Source organism: Kogia breviceps, chromosome 5 (genome assembly GCF_026419965.1).
Source record: "Kogia breviceps isolate mKogBre1 chromosome 5, mKogBre1 haplotype 1, whole genome shotgun sequence".
Lineage (NCBI taxonomy): Eukaryota > Metazoa > Chordata > Mammalia > Artiodactyla > Physeteridae > Kogia > Kogia breviceps.
The window spans coordinates 30,750,784-30,774,585 of record NC_081314.1 but is presented as its reverse complement, the minus strand read 5'-3'; the positions used below and the strand labels follow the sequence as shown (position 1 = coordinate 30,774,585).

At 43.4% G+C, this 23,802-nt stretch overlaps 1 long non-coding RNA gene across 3 annotated transcripts; it reads left to right on the top strand.

The window, feature by feature from the left end:
* The first annotated feature begins 270 nt into the window (after nt 1-270).
* On the top strand, nt 271-23,087 carry LOC136794317 (uncharacterized). Of its 3 annotated transcripts, none has more exons than XR_010840905.1 (4): nt 271-380; nt 22,039-22,222; nt 22,750-22,916; nt 23,026-23,087. It is a non-coding gene; the product is annotated as an uncharacterized lncRNA (long non-coding RNA). The 3 variants fall into 3 exon arrangements; XR_010840904.1 differs by having other exon boundaries at nt 21,994-22,222; XR_010840906.1 differs by having other exon boundaries at nt 21,994-22,222; nt 22,689-22,916.
* Nucleotides 23,088-23,802: the final 715 nt, after the last annotated feature.

Sequence of the window (23,802 nt, the reverse complement as noted above, 5' to 3'; positions counted from 1 at the left end):
TAGCGTTGAAGAGCCATATGCTTCAGCAAACAGTCCTTTTGGACCAGTTATGAGCCCACACCAACTGAAGGAGGAAGAACACGGAAGACGGCGTGCTATGGAATCTTGGGTGAACGGTCAATAGAGGGAGGGAAGGACTGTTTCTGAGCACCTCTGTGCCAGGAATTGTGTAAGGCACTTTATATAGAAGCTTGTTTAATGTTTATACCAGCTCTGTGGGATATGAATGTTATCTCCTTTTACAGGTAAGGAAACTGAGGCTGAAGAAGATCTGATTTACCCAGGACATGCAACCAGGGCACAACCAGACTGCAATCCAGATGTATTGTGTCCATTAAGTCAGGCTCCATGAAGCTCTCTGGGAGATGGTGTCTTCAGCTGTAAGTTGGAAGTGAGGGCTGTTAGCAGAGAACCTCCAAGGGCATTTTCCTTGTAAAAGTCAAGCTATAGTTCTCCACCTAATAGCCAATAAGACTGTTTCTAAACCTCAGGGGTGTCTTCCAGTCCCAGTAATAGCAATCTTCCCTTTGTACTAAATTGATAAATTTAGCATAATAAACCAACTGTCTCTACAGCTATTATTCATCCTAAGACTTGAAAACATCTTTATATGGAAACTGGCACTTTCAAACTTTTATGAGGAAGAAAAACAAAATGAGAAAAATTTGACAATATTAACATTTAAAAATTTGGATTCCAGGTAGCTATTTGCTGCTGGGTTATTTCTCTCTTGGGTAAAAGTCTGGAGGCAGGCATTTAAGCTAGTGTAACAGCTCTGTTTCATGAAGTCTTCAGGCACACAGAGTTCTCCCAGGCCAGGGCCCTGTCATCTGCATGATGTGGCCCTTGTCTTTGTGGTCTGAGATATGTGCTAGAGCTCCAGACACAACATCTGCATAAACCACATTTTTATTTTTAATTAATTATTTATTTATTTGCATTACACAGGCCTCTCACTGTTGAGGCCTCTCCCGCCACGGAGCACAGGCTCCGGATGCACAGGCCCCAGCGGCCATGGTTCATGGGCCCAGCTGCTCCATGGCACACAGGATCCCCCTGGACCAGGGCATGAACTCGTGACCCTGCAACGGCAGGCGGACTCCCAACCACTGCGCCACCAGGGAAGGCCCTTTATTTTGAAATCTATGTAACTGCTGAGGGTTGGCATTCACGTGGAGAAATACATGCTCTTACACACCGCTGCAGGGGCTGGTTGCATATTGGTAGAACCTTTCTCGGGGAAAATTTGATAATTTGTATTATGAATAGCAAATATATACAATCTTTCACCCAGCATTTCCATTTCTAGGTATATTTATCCCTCTCTCCCCTTGAATCTGGCTGGCCCTTTTGACTAACAGAAAGAAGCACAAGTAATAGATTGGGACATCCAAGCTTGGACCTTAAGAGATTTAATGGATTGTTTCCATTTCTCCCTCTTGGGAGCCAGTCAATGTGCTGTAAAGAAGCCCAGTTTTCACTGTGGAATGATAAGAGGCCAGATGGAGAGGGACCTCAGAGGAGGAGACACTTGTCTTTTTTTTTTCCCTTTCCTTTTTTTTTTTTTTTAAATTGAAGTATAGTTGATTTACAATGTTGTATTAGCTTCAGGTGTACAGCAGAGTGGTTCAGTTATACATATCTATCTAATCTTTATTTTAAGATTCTTTTCCATTATAGGTTATTACATGATATTGAGTAGGGTCCTCTGTGCCATACAGTAGGTCCTTGTTGGTTATCCATTTTATATATAGTAGTGTGGATATGTTAATGCCACCCTCCTAATTTAAGGAGGGACTATCTTTGATGATACAGTCTCAGCCAAGCACTCAGCCAAATGCAGCCACATGTGGGACTCCAGTTACAACACGTGGACCAGAACTTCCCAGCTGAGCCCAATCAACCCACAGAATCGTGAGAAATAGATCACTGTTGACGATTCAAGCCACTAAGCTTTTTTTGAGGTGGTTTATCATGCAGCAACAGAACTGAAACCATATCTTAAAGAAATAATGAGAGATATCAACAGATATTTATGTACAAGGATGTTCACATAAGTAACAATGGAACATTAGAATTCATCTAAATGCCTGTGTTGGTCTTCTGTTTCTTTCTTTGGCTACTCAAAATCCATTCCTACTTTTATTTCATAAGAGAAGACAGAATTTCCTTTATGAAAACCTTCCTCCTCATTTTCAGGCAGTGTGATTCCAGTGAGGTTCTTCCCCACACCAGCAGTGGACATATGACTCAGACCCGTCACCAGATCCCCCTGGGATTGGTTGAGGGATGGGACATGACTCACACAATATGGTCACAATCAGTGGATCCCAGACTTGTCCAGGAGCTACAGGAAAGAGTTCTTTCTTTCTTTTGAGACTGTTGACAGAATGATTGAAGACAAGAGTTCCTAACCGGCTGGGAATTAAATGAACTCCCCATGAGGTAGAGCTGAAAGATGGAGCGAACCAGTTCTAGATGACTTTTTTTTTTTTTTTTGCGGTACGCGGGCCTCTCACTGTTGTGGCCTCTCCCGTTGCGGAGCACAGGCTCCAGACGCGCAGGCTCAGCGGCCATGGCTCATGGGCTTAGTTGCTCCGCGGCATGTGGGATCTTCCCGGACCGGGGCACGAACCCATGTTCCCTGCATCGGCAGGCGGACCCTCAACCACTGTGCCACCAGGGAAGCCCTAGATGACGTTTTTGAATCCCAAGGCCAAGGTATACACTAGACTTTCTGGGTATAGGAACCAGTAAAAGTCAGTAGGTATCTTACATAAATAATTTTTGTAAAAGTTCCCATACGGATAAAAGTCACAGCAAACTTGTAGATGTCTTTTCAAGTACTGTGGTGGGTATCAGCTATTTTGATTTGCCCACTTCCATTCCCTCAACTTCTTGTAACGGATCCCATTTTTCTTTGGGGAATTGCCTTTCTCTAGTCCATATGGTTTTGGTGGGGCTACAAATCAGAGTATTCTGTTACTCTGGCCACGGTAATCAGTCCAGGAGGAGAGCCTCTGATCGAAGAAGAGCTAATCAGATTCCTTGCATGTGATTTTATACACGGTTCATGGGAAAGGGAAGATCTTTCTTTGCCTGAAGGTAGTTCCCTGAGACACAGGAACCTGGACTTCCCTGAAGGCAGACTACCCCTTCCCTACCACCAGCAGGGAGCCCCCTTAGGGACGGAAAAATAAAATCAGTGAGAATGAGACCACTGCACAGAGAGAGAGCCAGAGAGAGAGCAAGCTAATGACATCACTCAAGTCACTGGCTTCAGCCCTGCCCAAAGAAATAGCCACCCCTGGACTTCCCAGTTATATAATAAATTCCCTATTGGAACTGGGTTTCTGTCTCTAGTCATGGAAAGACTTACTGTGTTAGTACATTATCCAGCTTGTTTTTACATCTGATATCAAAGCCAAATTTCTGACTGGACGGCTGGCTGCTCCAGTGTTCTAGTTAGTGCTAAAAGAGAAGTGCTCCCTCCCCCTCCCCATGCTCACATACGTGCAGTCAGCACAATTCACACACTCCCTAAACACCTAGTGGCTGTTGAACTAAACTGGTTCCCTGGTTTCCTAGCAACAAAGCTCCCTTTCCCCTTCTTCACACACTAATGCCCTTTGTGACATCTCCTTTTCAAGGCTGCCCTTAATGTGTGTGTTTGGGACGTGGAAAAGGAGAACACAAGAAAATACACACATGTATTTCACTTCAAAACTCGAGACCTGAGACCACACGTGAGGTGGTCTGGCTTACAGATTCAGCACATTCACTGGCAGACTAAAAATAGCAAGAGATTTTGCCTTGCTGTTTATTTCTTGCTTGCTTATACCTAATTACTTTTGTAAAATTAATATTGCCTATTTTAATCAGCTTGGAATGTCATAAGTGGAATAGACAGGGTGGCTTTAACAACAGAAATTTATTTCTCACAGTCTGTAGTCTGGAAGACTGAGATCAGGGGAACAGCATGGTCAGGTTCTGGGGAGAACTCTCTTCCTGGCTTGCAGATGGCCACCTTCTCACTGTGTCCTCACATGGACTTTCCAATGTGCATGTGTGAAGAGAGACAGAGAGACAGAGAGACAGAGAGACAGAGAGAGAGAGAGAGAGAGAGAGAGAGAGAGAGAGAGAGAGAGAGAGAGAGAGATCTTCCTCTTCTTATAAGGCCACCAATCTCATCATGAGGGCCCCACCCTCATGACTTAATCTAACCCTAATTACTTCTTAAAGGCCCAGTCTCCAAATACCATCACATTGAGGGTTAGGACTTCAAGATGTGAATTTTTGGAGGCTGTGAACATTCTGTCCATAATAGAATCTGAATATTATTAAAGTATTTTTCATATTTGTAATTTATACAATATTCATAACAGCCACATAATAGGACAGGTTACATTTATATCACATTTTACATAATCAAGGAGTCATTAAGTGACTTGTCCAGAGTCACACAGTCAGAAGACCAGAACACAGTAATCCTCCCGCTGGTGGACTAATTTCATTGTCTTCTGAATTTAGAGGCTTTTAATAATATTCTCAGTGATAAGCAATGTCATCCTAGGCACAGCAATGCTAGGACTGCACAGTGTTTATGCCACTTTTATTTGGCAGTGCCCAAGGCACTTTTCCTGTGTCTCAGGTTCCACACCAGATTATATTGAAATTGGTTAATAAAGAGGTAAATATTGGGACTCCCATGGTGGGGCAGTGGTTAAGAATCCACCTGCCAATGCAGGGGACATGGGTTTGATCCCTGGTCAGGGAAGATCCCACATGCTGTGGAGCAACTAAGCCCATGCACCACAACTACTGAGCCCGAGTGATGCAACTACTGAAGCCCACGTGCCTAGAGCCCATGCTCTGCAACAAGAGAAGCCACTGCAATGAAGAGTAGTCCCCACTTACCACAAGTAGAGAAAGCCTGTGCACAGCAACAAAGACCTAATGCAGCCAAAAACTTTTTAAAATAAAATAAATTAAAAAATAATAAAATCTCCAAAAAAATAAAAATAAAGAGGTAAATACTGTAATAAGCATGGCTACATAGGGTGCACAGCTTTAGAAGAGACCAGCAGACTGGAATGTCAGAACTAATATTATTCCCATTCTGTGACATTGGCTGGACTGGCACTTCTGTCCATCCAAAGGCTCCCATGGAATCTGAGTGACCCTTGACCCCAGACAGTCTCCCTCACCCACCACATCAATCCATCACCAAGAGTCTACCTCCACAGCAGGACTGGTATCTACCCTGTCCCTCCATCTGCACCATCACCAGTTCCTGCCATGGCATCCTAGCTGGGTTCTCTACTTCTTCCCCTCTTGCTAGGGTTGCCAAATAACATGCTAAACACCCAGTTAAAGTTGGGCGAACAGATAAGCGATGATTTCAGATAAACAAAGAACGATTCTTTTAAGCATAAGTATGTCCCATATGATATTTGGGGCATGCTTATTTGTTGCTAATTTGAATTTCAAATTCAACTTTCAAATTCAAATTCAATTCAATTGAATTTCAAATTCAATAAAAATTCCTGTATTTTTATTTGTTAATTCTGGCAACCCTACCTCTTATCTCCCACCACTCCTGTGGCTGGCAGAGTAAGCTTTTGAAAACGCTAAACTGATCTGTCATTCCCCTGCCTAAACTCTTCAATATTGTGCCATTGTTCTTAAGAAAAAACCCAGCATCTTAACATTAAGTCCTGAAGGATCTAGTCCCTGAAGGTAAATAGTTTGGGTTCTGAAACCAAATTGCTTGGGGGCTTGTTTTTAGTGTCACACTCAAAGGAGACTTCCTAGAATCCAGATCCTAATTGAGTCATCCTCCTATATCCCTCATCCATCCTTTACTTTCCTATTATAGCCCTTGTGTGTATGTGGGAGGGGGGAATCACTTATGCCACATGCCTCAGGTTTCCAAGTAAGGGGACCGCCACTACAGTAGCACTCCCGACCTCCTGCCCTGCCCCTAGCAGAGAAGCAGTGACTCCTCTGATTGGTGGGTTTGGGAGAAGGAACACCTGCTTGGCCAGTCCCTCCACCTGCAGAGGTTGCTGGTCTGGACATCTTCTACACCAGCGAGGTAGGCTTGATGGGACAGGCTTAGCCCCTGTGGCCTGAGGTTTTCGGGAGGAGGGGTGATAAATCCTATTCAGGACATTAACAAGCCCAGCTGGCCATACTCCAGCCATACCCTTCTCAGCAATGAAGATGATACTTTTATCTGCATCTCCTTCTGTGCCTCTTCAGTTTCTAAACCAAGGGGAGAGGGCGGTAGTGATGGCAGGGGTTGGTGGGGGGGAAACGTGTTAATTGTTAGCCTTCCAAATCTTCAATAGCATTCATTACAATTTGTATTTATATGTTTAGGTTTATGTATGGCTATTTAATGTGTAGGGGCCATGTCTGTTGTATTCACTTGTTGTATCCCCATGCTTTACTACAATGCTAGGCACAGATTTCTATCTTTTCAATCTTGTCAATATCAGGACGACTAAATAAACAAACGGGACCTTGTTGCCTACACAGTGCTGCCACCCACATCACTCTGAGCATAATTAAGCCCAGGCCCGGGATGGTAATTGAGTGCTACCTCTGATCCCCTGGTGGTAGCTTTTGGACGCTCTGTGTTGTGAAGCGCCCTGAGGCTGTGCCCAAGCTCATCATAAAACGGCACCATGATTGATTAGTGATGTCTGGCCACACTTGCCGGTGTCATTAGTGTAGGATGGCAGGCATAGGTTTGTCCACCTTGGCTTAGAAACATCTGGAGCTAGGATGTCCCCACCAGATGCACTCACTCGCCGCAAAGCTAATCTGGGTGGGACTGAGCTACTCTTCTCTTATGGATACAGGTTTGGCTATTTGGTGCCCTCCTGCTGGGCTCATCCTACAGCTGAGCAGTCCTGCAAGTACAGCCCTAGTCCATTTGCTCCTGACTTCCTCCTCTTTCTGAGTCCCATGGAGGCCAGCAGGCAGTGCCCCCAGGAATTATGAGAGGGTTTCACGGCCCATAAATCTCCCTGCAGTGGGAGGAAACAGGGTGCACACTGGCTTCAGTTGAGGCAACTCGCAAACAGGATCTCTCATGAGACAATTAACTGTAATCCAAAGACCTCCTTTTTTAACACTTGGAGTTCTAAGGGAAGTCTCCTTGGTGTGACCTTGATCTTGAAGTTGGGGCTCTTCTGGCTAATATGGTCTGCTTCCATCCGTTCAGGCCAGGCTACTTGCTTTTGTTTCTGAGATTTTTATTTGTGTGTGTGTCTGTGCCTGGTCTTTAGGGAGGTGTGAACTTCACTGGCTGCGGTCCCAAGGACACACGTGTATGTAGCTCCTACCTGTGATGGTCACACCGTCCCCCATCACCTCTCAGCCGGTCTCTGCTCTCACACAACTTTCCCCCAGGCTCTCTAAGGTCCTTATCATCATCCTCACCACGTCTCCTCTTTCTGTCTTTCCCAATCCTGGTTACCACCCGTCCCAGCTGAGGAATCTTCTCCTAGCCCATGGTGATTCTCAACCATGGCTGCACGTTAGCATCACATGGGGGGCTTTTAGATGCTAAACTTAATGCCCAGGTGACACCAAGACCAAGTAGATTAGAATCCCTGGGGATGCAGCCTGCGGCTCAGTATTTTTTAAATCTCCCTAGGTGATTCCAACGTACAGGCAAAGATGAGAACCCAGCCCTAGTGTGGACATTCACCAATCACCATTCAGGGATTCAAACTATATAATTGCATGTTAAAAGCCACCTCCATCCTACTAACCTTCATTAGACATGGGTGGAAGGAATCTCAGAGGCATCCACCATTTATAGAACAGCATTTATTGAAGATGCTCCGCAGCAAGGGAAAAAAAGATTCTGCTGTCAAATTTGGAAAATACTTCATCCTATATATTCCTTCAGAATTACAACACAAATGAACTCCAGAGGTTCTGATAAATGCAGCAGGGAGAAAAGAGACAGCAGGAATCTATTTCACTTGACCTTGACCTTAGGTTTCCCAAATTTATTTAAGGACAACTATTAACACTTCTAGGAACCCACTTGCAAAACACTTAGTCCAGCTCTTTCATTCGACCAAGGCATGGAGGGGTTAAATGATTCAAATACCCGAATACTTACTTACACAGACCACCCTAGGATGAATATTTGTATTACCAAGGATTGGATTCAGTTTTCCTTTAAATATCTCCCATCACAGGAAGCATTGCCTCCCCACCCGCATTTCTGCATTTCTTCACCTAAGACAAGGTAATTAAGATTCAAAGGTCCTAAAGGTCCTAAGGTGACAGCGTTAGGAACCACTGCTGTTTGAATATTAATCTGGCATATAAATACTTTAAATATTAGAATTTGTTAATTCAACAAATACATACTGAATGCCTTTCACTGGGGAGTAGCTCCTACATGCATTTAAAAGGAGTTAGTACAGCTATGGAGTAACAACAGTAATAACAGCTAAACCTTCCATAGCACTTAACATGGGCCCACCACTCACAGGCTTTCCCTGTATTAACTCGTTTAACTCTCATCACCACCTCACTAAGGTTGGGGCCGCTATTATCCCCATTTCACAGCTGAGAAACTGAGCCACAGAGAGATTATATACAGTAATTTGCCCGAGGTCACAGAACTAACTAGTCAGTGACGGAGCAGGTCTTCAAACCCAGGCAGTCTGGTTCCAGAGTCAGGCTCCTAACCATTTCTCTAGACCATATACTTCATGGTGTGTGGATGATTGTTTAAATAGTGAGTACATTTCTACCCACCAGTTTATTTAATGAGTTTGGATGATTGTTTAAATAGTGAGTACATTTCTACCCACCAGTTTATTTAATGAGTTTGGCGTGAGGGGTTCCTGTGCCTCTCACAGTAAAAGTATCTTTTGCTGCGCTGAACGTGATCTATTACTTAGGGATCCTACTCTTGAAACACTACAGACCCTAATGCAAGCTAGCTAGTTCATCTGCTCAAACAGTGATCTCTTCCAATGTTGGGGTAAAAATGACAGTGGGGGCTTCTAAAGAGATGGCATGTTGGCCTCCAACCTAGCAAAATCCCAAGGAAGTGTTCAAGGGCAATTTTAACTATATGCAATTTCCACCTTAAATCCTGGCTTTAGAACTGAATTCCTATTTGAGATGTGTGTAGTGCCGAGTATTGGATGTAGAAACCCGTCGTTAGTTCACTTGCACTCTTAGTGATTCCCTTCTTCCCTGCTGACACCACCCCGGTTTTTATTCAGGGCAGAAATGTAGCCAGTCACCACTGATGAATCATTGCTGGTCTCTGACAGTCAAGACAATTCTCTTCCTCTCCTCCCAGCCTCCCTCTGCAGCAAGGCTGCGTGAGGTAGTTCTAGCCAATGAGCTGTGAAGGAAAGTCTTCTGGAGGAAGGGGAGATAGGACAGACACAGCCTGAGCCATACCTTCCCTTTCTTTCTCCCTTGAATGCAGATATGATGGCTGGAGTAGAGGTACCCATGAGGGAAAATAACAGAGACACCATCCCTGATATCACGGAGCTGTGAACCTGTCAGCAACTGCCCTCTACTGAACTTCTTATGTGAAAAACACAAACCTCAAATTCTTCACATTTCTGTGGTCATATTTCCTTTTATTTGTAGCCAAAAACATTCCTTTACTGCTACACCTGCTCCAATGGTGCTCATCATTCAGTTGAGCAGATAGACATTAATTATGTAGCATATAGCTATACAGAGAGAGCTCTAGCTATATATCTGTTATAATTATATTCAGTTTACAAAGTGAAGTGTGCAAGATATGTCTCTCCATAGTCTTCGTAATTCACTTTAACTTTTCATTAAAAGGACTTCTTTTGCCAGGCAGTGGAAAGTTAGTTTCATCAATTCAGGTAGGTCTCCTCTTTTCCCTGCAGTTCTTTCTAAGGGAAATGGAGGGAGAGTAGGTCATACTGGGGCCAAGATATTGGTGAACACGGGCATCTAATCTCAGCCATCATCTTTCCACGCTAGTTTCCACGGAGACATATTTATCCCGTCTGGGCCTTGCATTCCTGACTGCAGGCTCCTCTGGGCTTAGCTGTCAGTAACTTCCAGGAACTTCTTAGGTACATATAGGGACCACCTGCAGTTCTCATGGCATACGGGGCCTCAGGAAACTGTGGCGCTGCCTAAATCTTCTACTTCTCTGCTCCACCTGGGGCTGTGCTATCCAGTGCAGTAACCAGTGACTGCATGGGGTTATTTAAATTTACAGTAACTGAAATATTTTAAAAATTAAAAATTCAGTTCCTCAGTCACACTAGCCATAGTTCAAGTGCTCAAGAGCCACGGTGGCTAGTGGCTACCATATTAGACAGGACAGATATAGAACATTTCCATCATGCTGTAGACAAATAGGCGTGTGCACTGCTCCCAGGCCCTGCCAGGCCTTTGTGAGGCCCAAAGACCTCGAGATCTTGCCCCACGCCAAGTTTCTAAAGGGAGACTCTCCTCCCTCCCTTGCCCCAGGCCTTGGTTTAGGAGGAAATGGGCACAAGCCTGGTCTAAGGGGCCCACCTGGACCATCGCTCTCCTCCTTTCTCTCCTCACCCATGAGCCGCTAACCTGGGCACTCCCAGCTCGTTCTGAAGGTGGGAGGCCTCGCTTCCCTCGCCTCATCACGTATTCTTCCAAACCTATTGCCTTTGTCAGGCCCTTCCAGACAGGGCCTAAACTTTTAAATCTCAAAATCAAGAAAAAAAAAGATACAAATAAATTTATTTACAAAACAGAAATAGACTCACAGACATAGAAAACAAACTTATGGTTACCAAAGGGCAAAGGGGTGGGGAGGGATAAATTAGAAGTTTGGGATTAACAGACACACACTACTATATATAAAATAGATAAACAATAAGGACCTACTGTATAGCACAGGGAACTGTATTCAATATTTTGTAACAACCTATGAGGGAAAAGAAGCTGAAAAAGAATAAATATATATATATGATATATATAATATGTGTATGTATAACTGAATCACTGTGTTGTACCTCTGAAACTAACACAACACTGTAAATCAACTATACTTCAATTTTAAAAAGGAAGAAAATAAATAAATAAGTAAACAAACAAATAAATAAATAAATCTCAAAATCTAGGAAAAGACCCCTTTTCTTCAGAGGTCCACTCTCCCTGAGGCAGAAAGTCCACATGAATAGTTCCAAATGTTACCCCACCACATAATCACACAAAAACTATAGAATTACCAACTGAATGAGTGCCAGGTCAATGGTTCAATGAGAAAATATGACACGGGGGTCTGACCCAGTTTTGAGGGAGGGGTTCAGAGAAGGCTGTCGGCTCTCTCTTTGAAATACATGTAGAATCTAATTACTTCACTGCACCCCCAGCACCTCAGCCCCACCCACCTCCACCTCTCACCTGTGCATATCCTGTAGGCTCCCCACTGGCTCCCAGCTTCTACTCTTGTCTATGCTCCACACAGAAGCCATGGGGATCCTTCAAAGGCAGAAGTCAAATCATGTGACCTGTCTGCCGAACATCTGCAGCAGCTCCCCTTCTCACCTGGGGGAACGGAGTCCTTACCCTGGCCTGCCAGGCCCTCATGATCTGTAGCCCCTTCCCCATTACCTTGAGGACCTCATCTCCCTCACTCTCCTGGCCGCTCACCCTGCTCCAGCCACCCAGCCTTCCTTGCTCATCCTTGAACAAACCAAGGACACTCCTACTTCCAGGGCCTGGAACCGCACCTGCTGTTCATGCCCTCACTTCCTTCCCGTCTCTGCTCTGATGTCCCCTAGCAGAGAAACCTTCCCTGCCCACCAGTCTAAAGTAACAATCCTATCCCCACCTTGGCTTCTTCCTCCTTACTGTGCTTTAGTTTTCTTCTTCTTAGCACATCTAGCCTTGTGACATATTGCATATTTTCACACATGTTCCTTTTATGCTTTCCCCAGCTAGGATATCCACTCATTAAGAAGGAACATTTTCTCTTCGCCCAGAAGATTGCCTGGCACATAGTAAGTGACATACACAGGAAGGAAGTGCCGTGTGGGTTGAGAACTAAAGGGTGAGCAGGAAGATGAGAGTTGGGGGTGGGGGCCCTGTTTCAGGAAGAAGGCAACACTTGTGTAAAGGCCCTGAGGTGGAGGAAGTGTGGGTGAATTAAGAGATGGTTATGGCTGGAGTACAGAGTGATTAGGACCACAGAGCGCAGTGAAGGGTGGCAGGAAGCAGCGACTAGGTCATAAGGACCTCCCAGGTCATGGCTAAGAGCAAGGTGAGGCCAATAAAGGATATTAAGGTGGACAGGTGATATACGCAGATCTGCTTGTTGAAGGCTCCTTCTGAACGTGCAGGGGAAGGGGTAAGATTCCATGATATCCTAGCGAGAGAAGATGGTGGCGGAGAACATTTGATTTGCATTGCTAACATACTGTTTAAGCACAGCTTTGTAGGAACACATATTTCACAAGCATCCTTGCACTGAAAAACAGAAGATAAATGTCTACATAGGTATCAGATATTACAGTCATCTTCATAGCAGTGCATTTACATTTTATGAATAAAAGGGTGTCTAAGGGATTCAAATAATCTACTAAGGGTATGTTTCGCGTGAATGTATATATTCATAAAAATTGCTACGCCTTGGGCAACCCCTGCCTGGAGATGGATTTTCTTGAATTGTACCTTTGATCTTCCAGTTAAGATGTCTAGTCATGCTGACTTCTAAAACCTACTTGAAGATCACACATTCATTATCCACAAACACAGACCCTACATTTCTACATAATTGTGCATCCCAGGACCAGATTATCTCTGATAGTTCTAGTTATATCTGCCAATTACATGACCATTAAACTGCTTCCTTTGCTTTTTCAGATAAAAGATGATTAAAATTAAAAAGGGCATCTGTTTTCTTAAGGGTTATTCTATCTTTGGGTTATGGAGAGACACTTGAAAACAGTGCTTTTTTTTCAAAATTATGTTTTCAAGGTGATGAAACCGTAAGACTACTTCATGCGTAATATTTTTTATTTTAGTAAAAAAAGCTGTAGAGTTGACCCTCGAACAGCGTGCGTTTGAACTGCACATGTCCACTTATATCTGGATTTTTTTCAATAGTAAATATTAATAATACTACGCTGTCCACAATTGGTTGAATCTGAGGATGCAGAACCATGGATTCAGAGGACCCGCTTATAGAGAGGGCTGACCATAAGTTATACATGGATTTTCAACTGCACGGGCATTGGCACCCTTAAATCCCTGCCTTGTTCAAGGGTCAACTGTAATTACATATGAAGAATACATGTCCCTCCTCCTTCTTAGGTTGGGCCCCTACATTCCTTACCTGGTAGTACTTTGTACACTCAGTTAATTACCTGTGTTAGTTAATTACCTGTGTCCATCTTTTTCACCATATTGAGCCCAGAGCCAAGCTGAGCCCAATGCCTAGCACACAGTAGGGCAACAATACAAACTTGTGGCCTGATTGGCTATCCCATTGGTCCTTTCCTGTCCCATCTCACTGGCAGCATGCTGGTCAGTTCTCTGTCAGCTCACACTGACATTAGCACACTCTCCTCCTCCAGACTGTCTACAGTCTCTGCCCCCAGCAAGCCATTCTGCACATGTCTGGCAAATCTACCTGGCTAAAATCCCATGTCCATTACGTTGCTTACTGAAGGAGCTTTAGCGCAGTGGTTAAAAGGTGGGAGGTAAAACAAACTTACGGTTACCAAGGGGGAAAAGGGAGAGGGATAAACTGGGAGATTGGGATTGACATAAATCACTACTATATATAAAATAGATAACTAATAAGGACCTACTGTATAGCACAGGGAACTCTACTCAATACTCTGTAATGTCCTATAGGGGAAAATAATCTAAAGTAAAGAGTGGATATATGTATACGTATAACTGATTCACTTTGCTGTACACCTGAAACTAATACAACATTGTAAATCAACTCTACTCCAATAAAAAAATTTTTTTAAAAAGTGGGAAGTCTGGAATCGGACTGCATGAATCAAATCGTGGCTTCCATGTTAATAGTTGTGTGACACTGGGCACGTTACTTGACCATTCTTTGTCTTATTTCTCTCGTAGTTAGAATAAGGGTAATATTACAGTCTATGCTACAGAGTTGCTGTGAAAATTAAATGAAATAAAACATAAAGCACTTATAAAAAGTTTTTTGACATATAGTATCAATAAATATAAAAATTTATTAATCTTATTAGTGCTAGAATCAAGTCTAAACTCCGTAGCTTTATCCAAGACATTCTACCATCTGATTTTTAATTTTATCTTTTTTGATTCTACCCCTTCCCCAACGATGTGAACCATCTGCTAAGGCTGGTAAGTTCTGTCTCTTGTATCTTCAGCTTTCCTCCTTCTGGGACTTTGGTCATGTCTTTCTGTCCCACCGGCATGCCCTCTTACTTCTCTCTCTTTATAGCATTTCCATCCTTCGGGGTGCATGAAAGTCCCCCAGCTTCCACAAAGCCTTCCCTAATCTGATCAGGCCCCGCTGGTCTCACCTGTAGCCCTTAGGAATCTTGTCCCATATCCCCCAGTTAAGCAAATACTGCCCAGGGACAACTCATTTTTTTTTTCTCATACAACTGAACTGAACAAAATCCTCAGTTTATAACACACTATCATCACTGGTCCATGAAGAACCCTTATTTTATCTTACTGCATTTTATTTTTCACTTGTTTTTCTTAAAAAAATTTTCTCCTCTATCCTCCATTCCCAATCTCAGTATTCACACAGTATTATACTCTGTATCTCATCCTGTTTATTACTTTTCCACCTTAACAACTTCTCTTTAAGATCTATCCATGCTGATATATAGATGTAGATGGATCTCCTATCTATCAATCTATTTATCTAACTATCTATCTTTTATTCCTTGTAGCAGCTGAATAATATTTCATTCTTTTTGCTTAGACTGCATTTTATTTCTCCATTCTCTCATTGAAGGGCATTGAGGTTGTTTCAAGTTTTTTGTCGTTATGAAAAATTCTGGGATGAAAATCTTTTAGTTCTCAATTTGTGTGTCTGTTAATTCCTTTATTCAACAAGTGTTCATCAGGTGTCTACTCTATGCTCCATACTCCTAGGTTCTGCAGATACAGCATGAACAAAAATAGACAAAGTCCCTTCCCTTCTTTTAGTAGGAAGAGAGAATAAATAAACAAATATATAATGCTAGGTTATGATAAGTACAAATAAGACAATAATTCAGGATAAGAGGACAGAGAGCAATGAAGCATGCTGTTTCAGATCGAGGGGCCAGGAAAGGCCCCTCCAAGACTGTGGTGGCATTTGACAGAGACATGAATGAAGTGAGAGAGCAGGCCGTGCTGACATGGGGGGAAAGAGCATTCAGACATAAGGAACAGCAAGTACAAAGGCCCTGAGGTGAGAATGTGCAAGGCTGTTCCAGGGAGAGCAGTGGGTGCAGCTAAAGCAGAGTGAATGAGCAGAGGATGATAAGACGTGAGATCACAGGGAAGCCAGAGTCAAATCAGAAGGAGGAGTCCTGTGGGCCACAGTAAGGACTTCAGCTTCCATTCTGAGTGAAGTGGGGAGGGTTATGAGGAAAAGAATGACAAGATCTGACTGACTTTTGAAAGACACCCTGGCAGGGACTTCCCTGGTGATCCAGTGGTTAAGACTCATGCTACCACTGCAAAGGGCATAGGTTCGATCCCTGGCTGGGGAACTACGATCCCACATACCGTACACGGCCAAAAAAAAAGCAAAAGAAAGACACCCGGCAGCTGGGTGAACAGACTGGAGAAAAGTAAGGGTAAGAGGGAGAGTCCAGTTAGGATGTTATTGCAGTGGTCCTGGGAAGAGACCATGGTGCTTGGGTGGGGTGGTAGTGGAGGGGGTAGGGAGAAGGGGTGGGAATGCCACAGCATATTTAGAAGGTGGAGCCAGTAAGATTTGCAAATGGCTTGGATGGGGGGGTGTGAGAGGAGGAGAAGAATCAAGGGTGACCCTGAGAGCTCTGACTTGAGCAGCTGGAAGGATGGGTTACCATTTACTTAGAAGAAGGAGAAAACAGGGATGGAACAGTTTTCAGTGATAGATCATAGTCTGGTTTTGAACGTTTTAAGTCTGAAATGCTTATTAGACATCCAAGTAGAGCTGTCAAGTAGGTAGTTGGCTTCTGGAGTTTGGGATCAAGGTCTGTGCTGGAGAGAAACTTGGGAAGTCATCCTGGCATGTATGATCTTTAAAGCTAAGATTACCTAGGGAGTGAGTGTAGGCTGGAAAGAGAACAGGGCAACATATGGAGTCTGGAAAGGCTATGAGGATCAGCAAAGGAAAGTGAGAAGCAGAAGCCATGAGAAGAAGAACCTAGCAAAAGAAAAGGGTCCCTGGGGCAGTGAAGAAAGGGCTTAAGGAGGAGGAGGAAACCATCAATTGTGTCAGATGACGTGGATGGGCCCAGTCAAGGGGAAGGCTGAGAATTGTAAACAATTCTTTGGAAAAATGTTGCTGTAGAGGAGAGCATACAAATGGAGCAGAACATAGAGGGGAATGTATAAAAGAGGGAAGTTTTCTTTCCTTTTTTCCTCCTTTCTCCCCCCTCCTTCTCTTCTCCCTCTTCCTCCTGTAGGAAGTCCTCACACGGTACTCATACCAGAATAAGGGCTTCAACAGCATGCTGACATGAATGATCCCACAGGGAGGGAAAAAACTGACGATGCAGAAGAAAGAGAGGAAAATCCAGGTTCTTTTTAAAAATAATTAATTAATTAATTAAGTTAGTTAGTTAGTTAGTTTTGGCTGTGTTCGGTCTTCGTTACTGCACGTGGGCTTTCTCTAGTTGCAGCGAGCGGGGGCTACTCTTCGTTGTGATGTGCGGGTTTCTCATTGTGGTGGCTCCTCTTGTTGTGGAGCACGGGCTGAAGGCACGCAGGCTTCAGTAGTTGTGGTACATGGGCTCAGTAGTTGTGGCTCGCGGGCTCTAGAGCGCAGGCTCAGTAGTTGTGGTGCATGGGGCTTAGTTGCTCCGAGGCATGTGGGATCTTCCCAGACCAGGGATCTAACCCATGTCCCCTGCATTGGCAGGCAGATTCTTAACCACTGTGCCACCAGGGAAGCCCACAATCCAGGTTCCTAAGGAGGCGAGAGAGACGGGGGGCGTTAGGGGTAGGAAGGGAGGAAGGCAGAGGATAAGGGCACACTTACTGGTCAGTTGATAGATGCGGTGATGGGAGTGCATGGAAATATTTTCTGTTTGCTTCTGTTTTTTCAGTTCAGTAAAAGTGACGTCATCAGCAGAATGTGAGGAAGCAAGAGAGGGTATCAGAGGAGAGAAGTTAAAAAGGAGAGAGATGGACTTGGGGAATGTGGTTGGATTAGCAGGAGCACTGAAGACTGATTCATAGAGCAGATAGGATGGGGGTGTGAGAGTCTGTTCGGGGCACATGCAGAGGAGAGCATCTGTGAGACTGCAGGGTGTGTAGATACACAAACCCACGTAACACTGTGAATTGTTCTCCAGAATGCCTGCATAGCGTGTCCACTTCTCCACATTCCCACAAGCACTTTAAAAAATCCAAAGTTTTAATGTTTGCCAAATGTTTGGGGGTAAAGTGGCAGCTCCCTACATAGCTTTCACTCCTCTGATCACTTTAAGTTGAGGGTCTTTCCCAGGCTTGTTATTCTTTCCTATTTCCTCTTCTGTGAAATGCTTATTACATCCATCCTGATTTGGGTTCTCCTGAAAGCAGACCCTCAAAGACTTGAGTGTAAGTCATTTATTCAAGTGAGGGGGTAAAGATGGTGAGAAAAGGAAGGAGAAAACCAAAAAAAGGGTGGGTTGTGAGAAGTTGCTGCTGTGGACACCCGAGGCTCAGTCCTGCCGGGGACCCTCTGAGGAACCATGCTGAACACTCTCGTCAGGATTGTCCCACCAACAAATGGGGAAGCTGCGCTACTTATAGGCTATCCCCTGGTCCTCACTGGTTGAGGGCTGCCTGTGGGCAGATTCAGCCACCAGCCCTTCCAGTTTGCAGGGCACATAAACTGAGCATCTCCCACAGTGCCTTAGAGAACCTTCAGACCCAGAGAGAGAGTTTCCCACACTGAGGTGGGAACCCACTGTCCAGCACAGCTGCTGGTGAACCCAGAAGAGGGCCGAGGGATGTGGGAAGGATATTGCTACAATATCCTTTGCTTGATCTGACTTTCAGGAGTTATCTGTATTTTCTAAATAGTTCTGTGTCAGTTATTACCACTTTGTCACCTCCAGTCTATCACCTGTCTGTTCACTTAGTTTATGGTATCAGAAATTTTTAATTTTGTTATCATTAACTCCATCAACTACCTACTTCATAATTTTTCACTTTTTGGCATCTTACGAAATCCTTCTCCCTTCTGATGTCACAAAAAATATTCTACACTTTCTTCTAATAGATGTGTAGCTTTACCTTCCATATTTGACTTTTAACTGACATAAAGTTTATTTTTTTGTTTATAGAAGAAGGTAGAGACCTCATCCTAGTTTTCCCCATATGGTGAAACCAGTTTTCTAGAGACTATTGATGAATAATCCATCTTCCCCCTCCAGGGCTATGATGCACATACATACAGCAAGCTCTCATGCACAGAAGGGTTGGTCTAGAGTCTATCCATTTGGCATCTGTTCAGCTCTTCAACCCATTCTTTATTTGGGTAATTATATTATATCCAGTATCTTTGGTTGACTCTCCTTCAAAACCACCAATTCTTGTTTTATACTTGCTATGTCTTACTTAAGATTAAGATTCCTGTTTCTGTCTGTCAATAGGTCTCCTCCTTTCACTGTAGGTTGTTCTGCTTGTGGTTGTTCTCTCACAGTACTTGTTTTCTTAAATTGTCCCATGATTTTTGGCTATGGGCTTATCTTCAGTCCTTTGAGACCATTAACCACCTCTACTTCTGAGGTCTAACTGGGAGAAGTAGCAAAAGCCATGGCAGGTGGGTGTGGGGAATGGGTGAGATACATGTCACAGGCGACTGCTCTTCCTACTGATGGCCAAACTTAATAACACCCAGTTTTCCTCTGGGTACCTCCCTCCCCCTCATTCCAAGCACCAATATCCTCCTGGGACAGCTGCCCCATCTGCCCATAGCGGCAGTCCCCCTCCCAGCCAAACTGTCTCTTAATCTGTCATATCTGACTACCCATACCCCACTCCGACCCAAGACTTCTTTTTTCCAAACAAAACATCCCAAGAGACTTCAATCATTCTTCATGTCATGGTTTTCAAACTCCTGACTACTCGCCAGTGGGCATATTTTAATTCGTCACTGTCCTTCTCAAGATGTGGTATCCAGACTGAAACACAATGCTCTGGGTGTTCATATGATAACATTTGGCCAGGTAAAAATCAAGGTGGTAAAAATTCTTTGTGTCCTTTCTTTAAACCAGGAATTTTTCAGTGAAATACTTTAATTGTTAAGTCTCTGAGAGGAAATCATAAGATGTGAGAAAATTATCCTAGCAAAGAAGAATGAGATTATTCTAATCACAGAATGGACAGCAAGGGAAGAATGCATGGAGATGGAATGATTAAAAGAAGAATAGGAAGCAGCCTCATTATTGTCAGCCACCCTGGGACAGAGAAATCATGAGGATGCCAAGGAGAAGACACAGTGAAATCCAAAAAAAGAATGAAGGGTGTGGGTATATGAATGAGGAAAAGGAAGATTCTAGAGTTTGGAAAATTCCAGAAAGAATTAAATTCAGAAATGTGAAACTCTGGAAAAGAAAAGTGGAAACATTCATGAAATTTCCCCATTCATTTTTTTTTCTTTTCTTTTTTACTTTTTCTTTTTTTTTTCTTTTTTTTTCTTTCCCATTCATTTTTGAGGGCAGTTTTAAAAATGAAAAAAGGATGGATTATCTTTTTACGTGAGTAAAATTCATAATATAAATTATTTGCATATTGCTATCTAACTTCTGTTCACTAAAAAATTACTTTTAAAAGCTATATAACAAGGATATTTCCATGTAAAACTATTTAGAGTAATGTCTGCAACTAACTGTGCTTTTGGCAGATAAAACCAACTTGTTTTGAAATTTAAGAATATTTCCATTTTCAAGTATAGGAGAAGGTAAAATGAAAAATTTTATTAAGAAAGGGAAAGAATTTTCCTGTTGGGTAATTCACGCTACCCTTTTGTGGATCCTCGTTTCAAAAGTATGGGGGCTTATATGTGTTTGTGGAATGAAAGGGGAAAGAACAAGTAAATAAGTGAAAAAGAAGATGAAAAAAAAAAGAAAGAGGAGGAGGAAAGAAGGAAGGAAGAAGGGAAGTGTGCAGGTAGTACTATCGGGATTCTGGACATCAGTACCATGAAGATGCCTTCAGGAGTGGCCCTGTTGAATCATGGTGGTTAGGAGGAGTTTCCAACAAGCACTTGCAGACTTACTTAAACCTTCTTTTGGTCCTCTCTTTCCCTCCTGAAGCCACGCCAGCCAGGCACTCCCCACTACCACGCCACCAGACAGGGTACCCAGTGATCTCCACTTTGCTAAACCCAACCCGTGGGCGACTCTCAACCCTCATCTCTTTGACCTGTCGGCAGCAGTGACATCCAGCTGACCATCTGGAATTCCACACTTGCTGCCTTTCCTCCTCTCCTGCCTTGCTGGCTGCTCCTCCTGGTGCTCTTTTTCTGGTTCCTCCTCATCTCCCTGATCTCCAGCTGTGCCCCAGGGCTCAGTCCTTAGACTTTTCTTTAAAAAAAAAAAAAAAAATTATTTTATTTATTTATTTACTTGGCTGAGCCGGGTCTTAGTTGAGACATGAGGGATCTTCGTTACAGCATGCAGGATCTTTAGTTGTGGCATGTGGGATCTTTAGTTGCGGCATGTGGGATCAAGCTCCCTGACCAGGGGTCGAACCTGTGCCCCCTGCATTGGGAGCTCGGAGTTTTAACCATTGGACCACCAGGGAAGTCTCTTAGACTTTTCTTTTTGTATCAACATTTGTTGCCATCTATATGTTGACTCCCTACTTTTCACCTGACTGTAAGTCTTTAGAGAATGCTAAAAATGAAAAAGTTATATATACTGTGGTAGATAGAATAATGCTCCCCCCTCATTGTCATAATCTTCAGGACCTATAAGTATGTTATTGCTATGGACTGAATTGTATCCCGTCCACAAAATTCATATGTTGAAGCCCTAACCCCCCAGTGTGGCTGTATCTGGAGATAAAGCGTATTAGGAGGTAATTAAGGTAAATGAGATCATAAGGTAGAGCCTTGATCCAACAGGATTAGTATCTTTTTAAGAGAGAGCTTGCTTCCTCAGCCATGTGAGGACACAGCGAGAAGGCCGCAAGGCAGAGAGAACTCTTACCAGGAGCCAAATCCACCACCACCTTGCTCTTGGCCTTCCCAGTCTCTGGGAAAAACTGTGAAAAAATTAATTTCTGTTGTTTAAGCCATCCAATCTATGGTATTTTGTTATAGTGGCCCAAGCAGATGGATAGTCACCTTACAGGGCAAAAGGGACTTTGCAGCTGTGATTAAGTTAAGGATCTAGACATCACAGATTGTCCTGGAATATTCAAATGGGCCCAATGTAATCACAAGGGACCTCATAAGAGAGAAGCAGGAGGGTTGGAGTTAGAGGAGATGTGAGGATAGAAACAGAGATCAGAGAGAGGTCTGAAGATGCTGTAGTGCCGGTTTTGAAGATGGAGATGCATCAAAAATGAAAGACAGCTTTACTGGACAGACAGAGGGATGGATAGATACTTAGATGTGTGATGAAGCAAAGATAGCAAAATGTTAGCGGTAGAATCTAAGTGGTGTTTATGCGGGTACTAACTTAAAATTCTTTCAACTTTTTCTCTGTGTTTCAAATTTTAAAAAAATAAGATGTTGGGGAAAAGCAAAAAAAAAATTAGGTAGGTATTATGATTTTTCCAAAATTTCTGTTATTTTGCTTTCAGAAAGGAAAAACATGTTGTCTTCTCCTTGCCTCTTCTCTCACAAAGGCCTTGAATTTCTCTGAAAGTTATGTTTCTACCTGTTTACACTGCCTGGTCCCCCTGATGGTCATATTTTAGAAAGGGCCTCAACACAGCAAAGGTAATCAGACCCTGTGGAGGCTGAAGATCTAACCTTGACATCAACAGCAACAAGCAGTAATCAACTGGGTTAACTAGCCTGAGGAAAAAGGTATGTAACCCCATGGAATGCTAACATGTGGGTTTGCAAATGAATCAGCTTGTAATTTCTCAAACCTGAACTACAAGATATACTCTGAAAATTGATAACTATCCTGACTTCAACGGAAAAAAGCCAGGAGAAAAACAATTGATGTTACTTTTGAGAAGAACGATATCCCATTCCCACCTTTATGAGAAAATTCTTATTTTCATAGGGAATACTCTTGGGCAATTAAGGAAACAAGCAGTGTCTGTGGGCCTTTTGGTCCATTAGGGAGTGAGATCAGGAGAAAATCTGTGGATGTGACTTCTTGTGTTAGAAGTCTGCCCTTTTGTGTATCTCAATAGCTACAGAAGCCATAGCATGGAGGATGTGAGGAGAAATGTCTTCTTTGGAATGTTTTCTGATACAGGAGTGGGGGTAAGGGTAGGGGTGGTCATATTTTCATCTATTAACTGCTGTTTCCCATACCCAGTAATGACTTCTGTCAGTGAAAAAATGGTGCCTGCCATATCAGTAAACAAATGATGTTGCAGCCATCAAGCCATCACATTAGAGCTACCCCAAAGGTGAGCCCTGACGGAACTCAGGATGGAAACAGGATGCCCGCCATTTAGCAGTCAACTGCTGTAGCCACCCAGATGGTGCACCCTGAGGAGACTCAGGATGAAAAAGCACAGAATACTGGCCCCAGAGAGCTGAGGTGCATATCAAAGGAATGATTTCAGTGAGCCCAGACTCTTGCATCTTCCCATACATAGAAAAGCGCTAAATTCATTAACTTGTGATGTCTGGTTTTCTTTAATTAACAGCAACCTTCTGATGTTCAGACTACCTGGTCTTTGTTGCAAAAACTCCTGTGTATCCTGGCTCCCCACCTGCCTCTACTGAGCAGTCCCTCAGAGTGATCTGAGACGGTGTGTCCTGGGCTTAAGTCCTCAGTTTTGTCTACGAAATAAATCATAATTCTCAACTTTTAGGTTGTGTAATTCTTTTCAGTTGACACTTCTTTTTCTTACTCTACAATTTCCCCCATCATCACTGCCTGGTGAGGGCAGGCTGAGGCCTGTGGGTTTCCACCTGAGAAGGCAGACTGCAGAGTATTTCCAGTCCAGTTCTGGGCTTTTTGAGTTACTAAGCAGGCCTTTCAAATCCATGACAGAAAAACAGAGCTTCTCATTTACAAAAGCTATGCTTTTTGAGAGAGAAAATAGTTCTGAGTTACAAAATGTTGGAGTGTCAAAAACAAAGGTCTGAAGCAATCTGGGCATATAGTGTATACAAACCATTGCCATCTTGCCAGGAGCTAAGACAAAGCCAGACCGCTCTTTGGGTAAAGCTGAGTCTTCACTACATGCTTCCCCTCTCTGTACCTCAGTTTCCTCATTGGGAAGTGGAATGTAAAATACTGACCTTGCTGCCTTGTTGTCAGGATTAGGGGACGTTCCTGGCACAGTCTCCGGCTCCCATTTTTTCCTTCTTCCATTCCCCTGCATGCCCAGGGCACTTCTGAAAGAAAGAAAAGCAGAGTCCATCTTGGGTATTTTATAATATATATGTAGACAGATGAGAAAATTGCATTCTCTCAG